The sequence below is a fragment of the Pleurodeles waltl genome, chromosome 10 (genome assembly GCF_031143425.1).
Source record: "Pleurodeles waltl isolate 20211129_DDA chromosome 10, aPleWal1.hap1.20221129, whole genome shotgun sequence".
Classification (NCBI taxonomy): domain Eukaryota; kingdom Metazoa; phylum Chordata; class Amphibia; order Caudata; family Salamandridae; genus Pleurodeles; species Pleurodeles waltl.
Window position 1 is genome coordinate 303,855,750 of NC_090449.1, and position 13,068 is coordinate 303,868,817.

Sequence of the window (13,068 nt, forward strand, 5' to 3'; positions counted from 1 at the left end):
GTAGACACTACCGCCATTTTTCCGTCCTGTTGTATTTCCACTCTGTGACTGGAGTCCTCAGCCGACCCGTCAGTCCCAGCATCCACTGGATGACCTGCCTCACGTGATCTCCAATCTGGGCTTTCCGCTCCAGAGGCCTGGGAAGCCACGCCTTCAGCTCTCTCTGTCCTCCCCGGAACAGCCTTATCCCACATTTCCAGCCATCGCCACACCTTCTACGGACGATCGAAAAAGAGTGAACTCCCGTCTGAGCTCACCTTTAAACGTGCCGGATACAGAAGCGTATATTGCACGTTCATGCCTCGAAGTTTTGCCTCGACCTCCATTAATCCCTTTCGAGAACTCCGCACCTTGTTTGTGTAATCAGGATAAATAGATATCTTGCAGTTCTCATAGATGGCCTTATCGGACTCACGGGCGGCACTCAACACACAGTCCTGATCCTTCTACTTCAGAAGACGAGCTATAATGTCCCTGGGTAGAGCGCCAGGCCGCGGAGGCACAACAAGGGTCCTATGTGCACGCTTCACTACAAACACCTTGGATAGCCCAGAAGGCTGCAGCACATCTCTGATCCAGTTTTACACAAAGGATTCCGCAGCAGGCCACTCCGCACGCTCCGGGAAGCCCAGCAGCCTGACATTGTTCCCCGTGACCTTCCTTCTGCATACTCCAACCTCGTCTCCAGCCGTCCGACCGTGGAATTGGCCTGCACCATTTGTTTCCGCAGGGCCCCCACCTCCGTCTGTAGCTCCACAGTGGATCCCTCCGCCACTTTGACCTTACCGGACACCTTCCGAAGGTCGGCCGGAAGCAGGTTCACCTCCACTGCCACAGTCTCTATCTTACCCTCCAGCACCACCATAGAGCCCTGGATGGCCACAAGGAGCTCCACACTTGAGGGCTCCTCAGGATTCGCAGGCGCCCTCATGTTGTCTCCATTCTCATCCGATTGGTCAGGGCCCTGTAGCAAGGGCACTGGGGTAGTATAGTGCTCCATGGTGTTACCCTGCGATGTATCAGTTCGCTTATGCCGCCCCATCCCATCCTGTGCCCGGACCAGGGCCCAACCCAGTCCCAAAAACCCAGTGCCTGTTGTGGCAAGGGGCCACCAGTGAAGGCTGGATCCCAAAGTGCCACAAAAGCTAAGTCTGCCGCGCTCCGGGCTATCAGGCACCACCATCCACCACTGTGTCCCCGAGTGTCCAGTGAAGGGGCACAGGTACTCCCAGTGGGCGAGGATTCCTCCCAAGATACTCACAGGTAGGAGCCAAAAGGAGCAGGAAAGCAAAAGAAATGTAGGTCTAGGGGCCTCTTCTGCTCACGCCTATCCGGGTGTGTGCCGTCCAGCAACTGCAGTCCTCCAGAACTCAACACCCTCCCTCTCTCCCCCAAACCCTCCCCCAGGGTACGGCCAACTCCCCTGGTGCCTCCACAGAACACCACCTCACGTCACCAGGCCCGGACAACCAGTACCATATGCCGTGGGCCACACAGCCGACAGGCCTGTCCAAGCCAGCAGCACGGGGGACGCTGCCCGACCCCAGAGGCCGCACCCAGCAATGGACCCAGCAGCCAATCTCCAATCAGCCCAGGGGAGGCCTTCACCACAACCTCCGCTCGCTGCAGGCCCCCGTGAATACCACAAGGGCCTAGCCGTCACCGTCAGGCCCCTCAGGGGTGTCGCTGCCTTTCTTGCGGTCCGGAAGGCCCCCCCGCGCAGGATAGAGGCTGCCGAAGTATAATGCCCTCCACTCCGACAACACCACTGATGCAGCAACTTAAGCTCCCCGGGCCCAGCCGCTGCCTCCAGCGCGGCCCAGGAGACGCACAGCGCCCCCCCAGCTCAACTCCGGTGCCAAAAAGGGGAACCGTGCTGTGTATGACCTCTCAGCACTACATCCCGCTGCCAAAGAGGGGTCCCCGCAGGCTGAGGCACCCCAGGATCTTGAAGGAAGTCGCCAGAGGGAGAGCTCAGTAGGAGCGCTTCCCGCCGGCCATGTTTCTTGGCCACGCCCCACTTGTGTAATTATTAAATGTGTATTTCTTAATTGTTACAGCAATCATGTTAGAGCGAGCGCATTATTCTTATTTGGGCCTTTATCTTTCAGCTTTTATTTCTTGGCCCTTGCCACCTTTGGTGTTCGTTGTCTCAGATCTTTCTGAACATCTGGCATAGGAGGAAGGCTGGATGTGGGCTCCTTATGATTGATACTCATCCTTTGTGAGACTTTACACAAGCAGTCTGCCCGATCTCCAGCAGAATACCGCCACTGCTCCTCCTTTCCAGATGCACCTCACTTCCACTTCCATCTCACACTAGATCCAACTCCAGCAGCTCTTCTGTGATGCTAGTTTTGCCTGAGCAGCAATCCGCATCCCTGCAGCATTTCACTTTTTTAACACCACACAGCACCACTCCACTGTTTCATTTTCCCCTGTTTTGCTCAGGCAAGCAGACTCCCCACATGTCCAGGCAACTTGTTTACTCTGCCATGTTGTTCATTCTGGGAGAAGGCTTCTTTGTGTTTTACTGCTCTGTTGGAAGTGGTTTGACCTGGGCAGAGCCCTGTTGGCAATGCCACCTCCCTTCCGTAAGTTGCGCTCCACGGTGTGCTTGGCTGCCACAGGCACCTGGCTTTAGGTTATTGCATCAAACTCTGCAACAATGCAGCATTCTTGGAGCCTGGCAAGCTCTGTCCTTCCTTTGCACTTTAGACATTATTCTGTCATCTGGCATTTGATAGAATCTTGCAGGTCACAATTTACTTTCATTGAGGCCTATAGGAGCTTTGACAGAAAGATAATCATATTATAAAATTATATTGTCAAAAGACACTGAAGAACGTCTCTCCCCATAGACCTCAATATCGTAAAATGTTTTTGCCCGGTACACATTGTTTCATGAGGGTAATGTTTTTAGAACCAATCCTTCTTTTCTATTTAAATCTTTACAAGATTTCCACATGTACTTCGTGCTGAAAGAAATCTTTAGAAACAAGAAGTTAGTTGTGTTATCAGCTTGTGCAGCACACTTCTACACTTTCTAGGGTCTTGTTGTACAATTTATAGTCTGTGAATCTGTCCCGTTCTAGAATAGTCATTAACATAAGTCAAAGTTGCCTGTTGTCATCATGTTTGGTTGGTATAGACTGGCAATTAGAAAGGCTCTGATAGCCTAGTTGGAGTGCAGAAGATATTTTTTATTCACAAATAGCTTTTGCTTTCTATCGTTGAAGACATTATTTAGTCATTGACTTTCGGCTGGATTATCTCTTTTATACTGCTATGTTCTGCAACATTCCTCTTGATGTGATCTGTAAGGCATCCATATGGGCTACCCTACATGGACTCTCTAATCACATTACATGTTATCTAGACTCAGATGTTCATGTTGGCCTTAGCTTTCTAAAAATTATCATTGAGCTAAATTCTCAAAAGGTTATGGTAGCTACTCCAACTCCACTTCCCCTTTTTGCAAAGTCTTCTGTTCTTTAGAATACTCCTATAAGTTCACATAAGAGGCTAAGGAATCTGGAAGTCCAAGTCAAATCCTTCGGTATGTGACCTGCATACTTCTAATCCAAAATCAGACCTAAAAAGGGGAGTATCCTATAACCCCCGCCTGCTTAGGATACTAACCACAGCAAACTCACAACAGTTAGCAGGCAAGGGATAAATTCAATGATTATTACAAACAACCAATATTAACTCTTGGTTTCAAGGGGTAAATTATTTGCCCTTACTTATTCCATTGATTCACAACATACAGTATCAGATTCATTGAAGAGTAACTTATCTCTTATTCTAACAACATGGCAGAAATATATACAATTCTAAATGCATTCGTATTTACAACACACATTTCTTACAAACAATACACCGATAATCGCAAACATAAAAATCTAAACAAAATTAAGAGAAAACATGCGCCCATTTACAGGATTTTTTACAGATAGTCACATAAACACAATTCACAATGTGATCTGATCTCATCTGGTAACCAAGGGTCTTGCACCCAGCTGTACAATACCTTAATGTTTTTTAGAAAGGTATTATGTAGTGCTAAACTACTTATGTGTATCAATTCGTTATCACTCCAAGCCCTTGATTCCACTAACAGGATGTAGATGCGTTTCGGCCTTAACACTCAGGGCCTCGTCAGGACTGTCAGGGGGCACTGGCACCACTTTCTCTCCATTATGATGTAAATCCAACCTTATGAGTTAATATCCTGTTCTTTTAGTGATTCTTCTATTTACTCGATCTTAATATAACCATGTATATACTGGGGCGTAGACTTTTTAGATGCTGCTCCAATCTCTGTGCGTAAACGAGCCTTGCGTCGCCCGGAGAATGCAAACCGCTGCCTTCTATAATTTTGAAAAGTCGCGACTTTAACTCATAAGGTTGGATTTACATCATAATGGAGAGAAAGTGGTGCCAGTGCCCCCTGACAGTCCTGACGAGGCCCTGAGTGTTAAGGCCGAAACGCGTCGACATCCTGTTAGTGGAATCAAGGGCTTGAAGTGATAACGAATTGATAAACATAAGTAGTTTAGCACTACATAATACCTTTCTAAAAAACATTAAGGTATTGTACAGCTGGGAGCAAGACCCTTGGTTACCAGATGAGATCAGATCACATTGTGAATTGTGTTTATGTGACTATCTGTAAAAAATCCTGTAAATAAGCGCATGTTTTCTCTTAATTTCGTTTAGATTTTTGTTATATTTGCGATTATCGGTGTATTGTTTGTAAGAAATGTGTGTTGTAAATACGAATGCATTTAGAATTGTATATATTTCTGCCATGTTGTTAGAATAAGAGATAAGTTACTCTTCAATGAATCTGATGCTGTATGTTGTGAATCAATGGAATAAATAAGGGCAAATGATTTACCCCTTGAAACCAAGAGTTAATATTGGTTGTTCGTAATAATCATTGAATTTATCCCTTGCCTGCTAACTGTTGTGAGTTTACTTCTAATCCAAAAGCATCTTTTTCTCTGTACAAATTGTTAGCCATTTCATCTGTCGATAATAGTAGTTGTCTAATAGGAAGTCCCATAGGCACAGAGCCTCAATATGAGGTGACTTATGAATGATTGCTCAAGCATCTAATTTTAAAATGCAAATGCTCTGGCCATCTTCCATGTATAGGAGAAGTTTCTGTGATTACAGTTTCAATGATCAGTATGGATAGCCCCTTGTACTATCCTTAGTGGAGGTGTGGACCACAGTAAGCATTTAGGAGGATTTAAGAGGCTTCAGACCTATATGCTGCTCACTCCAAAAGGGTAACTCCAGAGTACTATATGGTGTTCTCCTTTCTCTATTCAGGCGGTGGGCTGTTCCCATCCGAGCCCAGAGATTTTAATCATTGTGTTATTTGTATTTTTGTTGCACCGCAATCACTTTTAATTATTTAGCGCACCACTGTTTTATTGTCATCAATTCACCTGTTAAATGCCCGATGCTCTTTCCCCGGTCCGCTACGGCTTTCCCACACTCAGTTGAGCGCAGGGGAAACAAGCATGTTCTTACTTATGGGAAGTACTCCTTCCAGTGCAGGTTAGTGGGCTAGTTTGCGCTGACCATGTGGAGAAGGCCCATAAATTGGGATGTGCGCATGGACACGTGCAGCGGGCACGCTGCTGCTGTGCCGAAGGCACGCCAGCGGAGAGCCCGTCTGCACCCATCCATGTCTGGACTGTGCCTTTGCGCCAAAAACCCTGGCAGTTTCTCCCAGGAAAAGACTCCCAACTTTATTCTAAAGAGCAGCTTTTAAGCTGGTGAAATTACGGTAAGTTTTCTGAATGCCTCTCACCCATTGAATTTGACAAAATTTATGACAGTAAGAACAGCATCTGCCCCTCATCCCCTTATGTGGATTTAAGGTTATTCCCTTGTTGCCTATTTTCAGTACACCCTTTCCTCTGCCCAACAATCCTATGTCCCTTCATCTTCAGGACATGATTGCCTCAAGAAAGACCAATTATCAGAGATTCTTAATTAATGCTAATTCCCTGATTAAAAATAAAATGGGATTCGCGGAATTCATTGTGACTCATGAGCCTGATTGGATCTTTGTAACAGAAACTTGAACCAAGGAATCGTCCAGTTGCAAAATTGGAAATGCCATCCTCCCAGGTTGTACAATTATTAAAAAGGACAGGCAAAGCAGGGGGAGGGCTAGCAGTGGTACACAAAACTAGGTACACACGCCTCATGGAACCTTCACCCAGACCTTGCCCCGTGAAGCGTTTCATTTCTCTAATTAAAATACTGCCTATCAACTAATTCACTGGGGTCCTAGTCTACAGACAACCTGGTCCTAGGTCTGCCTTTATACCAAAGTTTGCACACTTAATAGAACCAGACCTTGGAAACATAACATCGGTCTCCTGGGGGATTTAAATTTCTATTTGGAAAATGATCTGTGCAATGATTTCTCAGGCTTTTAGGGACATGATGACTTGCTGTGGATTATCAATAGTTATGACACCAGTGCACAAAGCTGGCCATACTTTGGATGGCATCTTCTCTAATAACCCTGGCCTTAAGGTCTCAATAACTCTGCCACTTATCTGGTCTGACCATTTTGCTGTTCCTTTAGCCTTTCTTGGCCTCATATACAGGAGGTTCCTAACTGTGTGAACAATGGAACGTCTAAACAAAATTGGAAAAGACTTAGTAAAGAAGCCTTATCTCATGCCCTAAATAACTGAGAATGGACCGATCACAAGGATGCGGATCTAGCAGCTGGATAGTTCTCTACTTGGCTTGCTTCAACCATTAATAGTGTTTCCCCCATTAGGGAAATCTATATGCGGAGGAAGATGCCAACTTCCCCATGGTTTTTGGAGAGACTTAGGCTTGCAAATCGTCTCCAAGAACGGGCCTGGCGAAAGTGCTATGATCTACCAGATAGAGCCTTATACAAGTCTACTTTGGCAGAATACAAGGTTGTCTTCAAGGAAGAGAAATCGCTCTACTGCACCAACACATTGGCAACTGACAAATCCACGAGATCCCTTCAAGTTAGTTACTTTTCTGTCTGCACCCCCCACCAGTATAGAGTTTTCTCAGTATTTTTGTAATCGACTGCCACATTTGTTTCAGGCTAAAATCCTACATATTTATGAAGAACCCAACCATTTCAACTCAGAGCTTCAGACTCTTTCCCAAAGGAACGTCCATGCTGGGCTAATCCTAGTAGAAACTTTGATAATTAGAGAGAGCTCGACAGCAGCTCTGTCCTGTTTCACCCTCCTTACACATGGACAGACTGAGTGCTATCTTCTCAGCTTGAAACCTGGTTGTCCTTTTGAACCCTGTCCTCACAAAATGTTGCAGTTGGACGATAACATTATTGCCTCACATCTTACAGCAACCCTGAATAAGGCAAATCACTGTGTGATGTTACCCACAACTGTGGAAAAAGCAACTGTTAAGCCATTTTTTAAAACCCAAACGGGACCCCAAAGGTTTAAAAAAAACTATAGTCCTATCTCTCTTTGCTTCCTTCAGCTATCAAAATCTTGGGGAAAGCACTTGAACTCCCAGTTGATGGCTTATCTGAAACAATATGAACTGCTGGATGCGTCACAGTTTGTGTTCAGGAGTAACCATGGGACCAAAACTGCATTAATTTCTGGAGTCAGTAACATACATTCCATGGTTGATGCAAGGCAGGCTGTGACACTGATCCTTCAGGATCTGTCTGCAACCTTTGACACAGCACCATCTCTCTCCTACCTTGCTTGTAGGTTGGCTGCAGGGGAGGGAGAGGTCTCAGGTTCAGCATTGAAGCTTTTAACATCCTCTCTCAGTGACAAGTCACAAATGACAATGGTAGATCAATTCTGCTACAAGTCCATTACATTGCAATGTGGGGTTCCTCAGGGCTGCTCTCTGAGCCCTACATTATTCAATGTATATGTTTTCCCACTGGCTAAGCTCAGAAGGTCCTTTGGACTACAGGCTCTTTCATATGCCAATGACACAAATAATCGTGTCAATCACCAAAGATATGATTGCCACTTCCACCACCTTCAAACACTTTATGCAGGCACTAGTCATTTGGATGGGGAAAAATTATCTTAGACTTAATGGCGACAAGACGGAAGTCTTGATCTTTGACAGTCAACCATCCATCTAGACCAATTCCTGGTGGGCAGAAATGCTGGATACATTACCCACTTCCACAGACTCGACAAAAACGGTGGAGTACTTTTAACGGAAACCTGTTATTTGACCTTCAGATCAGTTGGACAGTGTTTTGCTTTCCTTCTCTTATCTAATGACCGAGCTGACAAAACTTCTCTGGAACGCACTTCTTAGTTTAAAGAAGACATTTATTATTATTACTTCACAACGAGGTTCCTGAGAGACTAGATTAGTAGGTTGGAAGCACACGTTTAAAAGTAGTTGCAGCAATGAAAGCAAAATATATCAAAGTACTTCTCAATTGCAATGTACACAGCAAATACTTGTGATTATATTATAGCATAACTTCAAAGCAAAGAATAAAAGTCAAAATTGCATCACCGTATCGCATGTCTGCAAGTTGATGACTCCTGTTCAACTGCGAGAAAGAGATTTTCCACCCAAATAGGAGGCCAGGCACCTGACGTCCGCTCCTGACTGAAGTTCTGGAACATTTCCCTCGCTGCTACCCAGGGACACCGTTAAAATAAAAAATGCTGGCTCAGTGTGGGAACCAAACAAGTCTGGAGAGTGGCCAAGTCTCCAAACTTCACTCATTCCCAGGCTGGATTGAGAGATAAACACAAAATATACAATCTCTTATCACGTTAAGGTTCATGTGAATTCAATTTGAAAAACACAGCTTGGTTTAGCATGTGGAAAAACACAGCTCATCTGCAATGTCTCAACTGCAATGTCTAACTCCACGTTAAAGCTAATAGGCAGCTAACCTAAATACCAAATGTAATGTCTAATGCCATGTTAAAGCCAATAGGCAGCTAAACTGAATACAGAATGTAATGTCTAATGCCATGTTAAAGCCAATAGGCAGCTAACCTAAATACCAAATGTAATGTCTAATGGCACGTTAAAGCCAATAGGCAGCTAAACTTAATACAGCATGTAATGTGCTCCTGATGAACATTGAACAACTAATATGCGCAGTGGTGAAACACAAAGTCATTGGTCAAACACAATTAATAGCATAACATCTCCACCCCATGACCAATGACTTTCTCTTATTTCAAACAAAAACAGAAAAACAAAAACATTATAAGCAAATCAGATTTGAATGATAAAAGCAATCACTGTAAAGCAATGGAAGTGGATTAACATATTAATCTCATAACCTTTCAAACCAGATACATCTACAATGAAAAAACTGAAGCTTATATACTCTGATTGGGATAATAACTGATTGAACAGTGTCTCTAAAACAGCAAGTTGATTTAGCATGAGTTCTACTCATGTAAAGGCACACGTTCCACCTGAAAGGTTTGCTGGAATGTAAGTGAAAGTCAGGGTTCCACACGAAAAAAACAGACAGTTAACTGGCAAGGTTGCTTAGTTCCAGTGGAAGAATGTAATCAAACAAGTTGACAAACTTTATATTGATCCCATGTAGAACTTGAACTGAAGGCGCCAGTTGCACAAAATGGATCCTTGGGGTTTGTAATTTAATCAATCAGGTTCAGGTTGGGGGGGCGGTCCCTCCCCCAACCCCACACGCACACACCCGAAGGGAGACCACACAGCACACTCATGGTCCGTGGCGAGTCGTGGTGGGATCTGCAAAAGAAAAAAATATGACTTTTCGTACAAATAACATTTGTCATCTGAAATGTGCCCTTCTTCCTTTCCTTGTTTTATAATCAGCAGGACGTTATTGGGGCCCTTTGTTATAATTTCTGCAGGTTCTGGAGGGTCATTTGGGGATTCAACCCACACCTTAGCACTGATGTTTTTATCTGCTGCACCACAGCTTCCCTTTCCTTGCACTGTCAGAAGGGCTGGGGAAGACTCCTTCTTTACCAAACCTCCATTCACTGCACTTATGACAAGTTGGGCAATTCTGTCTCCAATCTGTAGGAATAAATCTGACTATTTTCTAGTTATCAGCATAACTTTGATTTCGACTTGGTAATCTGCAGCAATCACTCCACCTAAAACCTGATCAATTTGCCATATCTGTCCTGGTAACTTTCCTCTCCCCAACTGATCTTTGACTGTTTGTGGGACAAATCTCTGTTGTGCGTGCCGACAAATAGGACATTGCAAAATCACAGTTTTGATCAAATCTAGGGGAATGTGCATCTCTCTAGTCTCTGCCCACCTGTAAGTGGCTTTTTTCTCCCAGATGTCCACATATCTGGTGCACCCAATTAGCCATCCCCACCAAGTCAGAATTCTGGGTAGACAATTCTGTCTCTGAAATTTTGGCTTTAACATCTGCAAGGGAATTGAAGCAGTTATGTACAAGCCATGTGGAAAACCAAATGGCTAATCTATTGGCAGTGAACCAAGAATCAGTGTAAAAATGACAAGTCTCAAGCAGCTCTTGCTTTAAAGTCTGACACACATTATACAACTCTGCATATTGGTTACTTTTTCCTTCTCCTGTGGTAGACAACAACTTTTCAGTAACTGGATTGTTTAACACTGCTTTCCATTGTCTTTTAGTACTCATGCATTTCAATGAATCATTAGTCAAACAAACACGCTTTTTATCCTCAGGGGACAAGAATTCAAATGGTGCACTCAATTTCACTAGTGACTCTTTTACCTGTGGTACCTTCTGCACCCTCTCCTCATCCTGTAAAGAGGTTTGTGACACCTGTTCATGTGGGGCTGCAGTGACTTGAGCCCTGTTTTGCATTTACCAGATCCAGTGTATGACACTAGCCTCCTGTGCCTGTCCTATACTGTGAGATTTAGGTGAACTCATCACCCACTGCATGATTGATAATTCAGGTTTCAGAATTACATTATCATTTAATGTCATTTGCTCAGTATTCACTAGAGCCCAATAACAAGTCAAAAGCTGTTTTTCAAAAGGAGTACAGCGCTCCACAAAGTCAGATAGTTTTCTAATCCAAAGTTCCAGGGGCACTCTTTTCCTCTCCTATTTGTGCCACATACTCAAGGTGAAAAATTGTTCCCCGTTTACATGTAAATCAGTGTTTCCCTCTTGCACTGCGCACAAATCTAAAGTCTGTTGAATTATTTCATTTGCCAAATCAAAAGCATGCAGCTGCTTCTCACTCCCTTCAAACTCATGTTTTTTCCTAGTTACTTTGTACCAAAGTGTTAAGATTTTACTCAGATGAGGGCTATACTGTTTCCAAAAATCAAACAAGCTTTCTAAACTCGGTGTCTCTTGCTTAGTGCAAATAGTAAGAAACTCTAAAATCTTTTGTTTTACCTGTGACGACATCCGTCTGTTTTCTGGATTCCACTGAATTCCCAGAAACTGCACATTTTGCGACAGTACTGCTGCCTTGTCTGAATTAATTTGACACATCGTACTTTGCAAAAGCGGTCTGAAAATAACGTTCTCAACTTCATGCTCAGTGTAATCTTTTAAGGAATGCACTTCAACTGCCAACAACCGTGGGCTGCTCTGCACACGGAGATCTACGCTCTATTCAAGAGGCTCACACTGGCCCCCACCTTTTTTAACCTCCTCATGACTGGAATGTGAAAAGCCAGTTTCTCCTGCAAAAGCAGTTTTATCTTGTAACAATTTGTTCTGGCTAATTTGCTCATGTAAATTCTTATTTTCATGTTCTAACTGCCTACGGCTCTCATGCATTTTCCTGTAAGCAGACAAAAGTATCCAAACCCTTCTGTCAAGAACAAAAGGGACATACTTTCTTTCAAAAATCACATTTTCTAAAAATAAAAAAAGTTTGCTTTATCCAAGCACTCATCCCAAGACTCACAAAGTCCTGGTAAACAAGAAACCACGTTTCTCACAGCACCATAAGGCAGTTTAACTTCACATGCATTTTCAAACATGGTCTGCCGTGCTTCTTTAATTCTCTAAACAACAAAAACAATTACACTTTTAAATAGTGCACTTCCAAGCTCCAATTCGACTCCCAAACTGTCGACTAATGGCAAAATGGTTTGCTTTCCTTCCCTTATCTAATGACGAGCTGACAAAACTTCTCTGGAACGCACTTCTTAGTTTAAAGAAGACATTTATTATTATTACTTCACCACGAGGTTCCTGAGAGACGAGATTAGTAGGTTGTAAGCACACGTTTAAAAGTAGTCGCCGCAGTGTAAGCAAAATATATCAAAGTACTTCTCAATTGCAATGTGCACAGCAAATACATGTGATTATATTATAGCATAACTTCAAAGCAAAGAATAAAAGTCAAAATTGTATCACCATAGGGCCTATCACTGCTCGTCATCCTTCTCATGCCTGCAAGTTGATGACTCCTGTTCAACTGCGAGAAAGAGTTTTCAATCCAAACGGGAGGCCAGGCAGCTGACGTCCAGTCCTGACTGAAGTCCTGGAAAATTTCCCTCGCTGCTGCCTAGGGACACTGTTAAAAGCAAAAATGCTGGCTCAGTGTGGGAACTGAAAAAGCCTGGAGAGTGGCCAAGTCTCCAAACTTCACTCGTTCCCAGGCTGGATTGAGAGGTAATCACAAAATACACGCTCTCTTATCACGTTAAGGTTCATGTGAATTCAATTTGAAAAACACAGCTTGGTCTACCATGTGGAAAAACACAGCTCATCTGCAGTGTCTCAACTGCAATGTCTAACTCCACGTTAAAGCCAATAGGCAGCTAACCTAAATACCAAATGTAATGTCTAATGCCATGTTAAAGCCAATAGGCAGCTAAACTGAATACAGAATGTAATGTCTAATGCCACGTTAAAGCCAATAGGCAGCTAGCCTAAATACCAAATGTGATGTCTAATGCCACGTTAAAGCCAATAGGCAGCTAAATTGAATACAGCATGTAATGTGCTCCTGATGAACATCGAACAACTAATATGTGCAGTGGTGAAACACAAAGTCATTGGTCAAACACAATTAATAGCATAACAGACGGTCT

At 43.7% G+C, this 13,068-nt stretch overlaps 1 protein-coding gene across 4 annotated transcripts in view; it reads left to right on the plus strand.

Annotated features, from left to right (window-relative positions):
- The window catches only part of SLX4 (SLX4 structure-specific endonuclease subunit), a 391,720-nt gene that overhangs the window by 199,376 nt on the left and 179,276 nt on the right, over positions 1 to 13,068 (plus strand). The window lies entirely within an intron of this gene.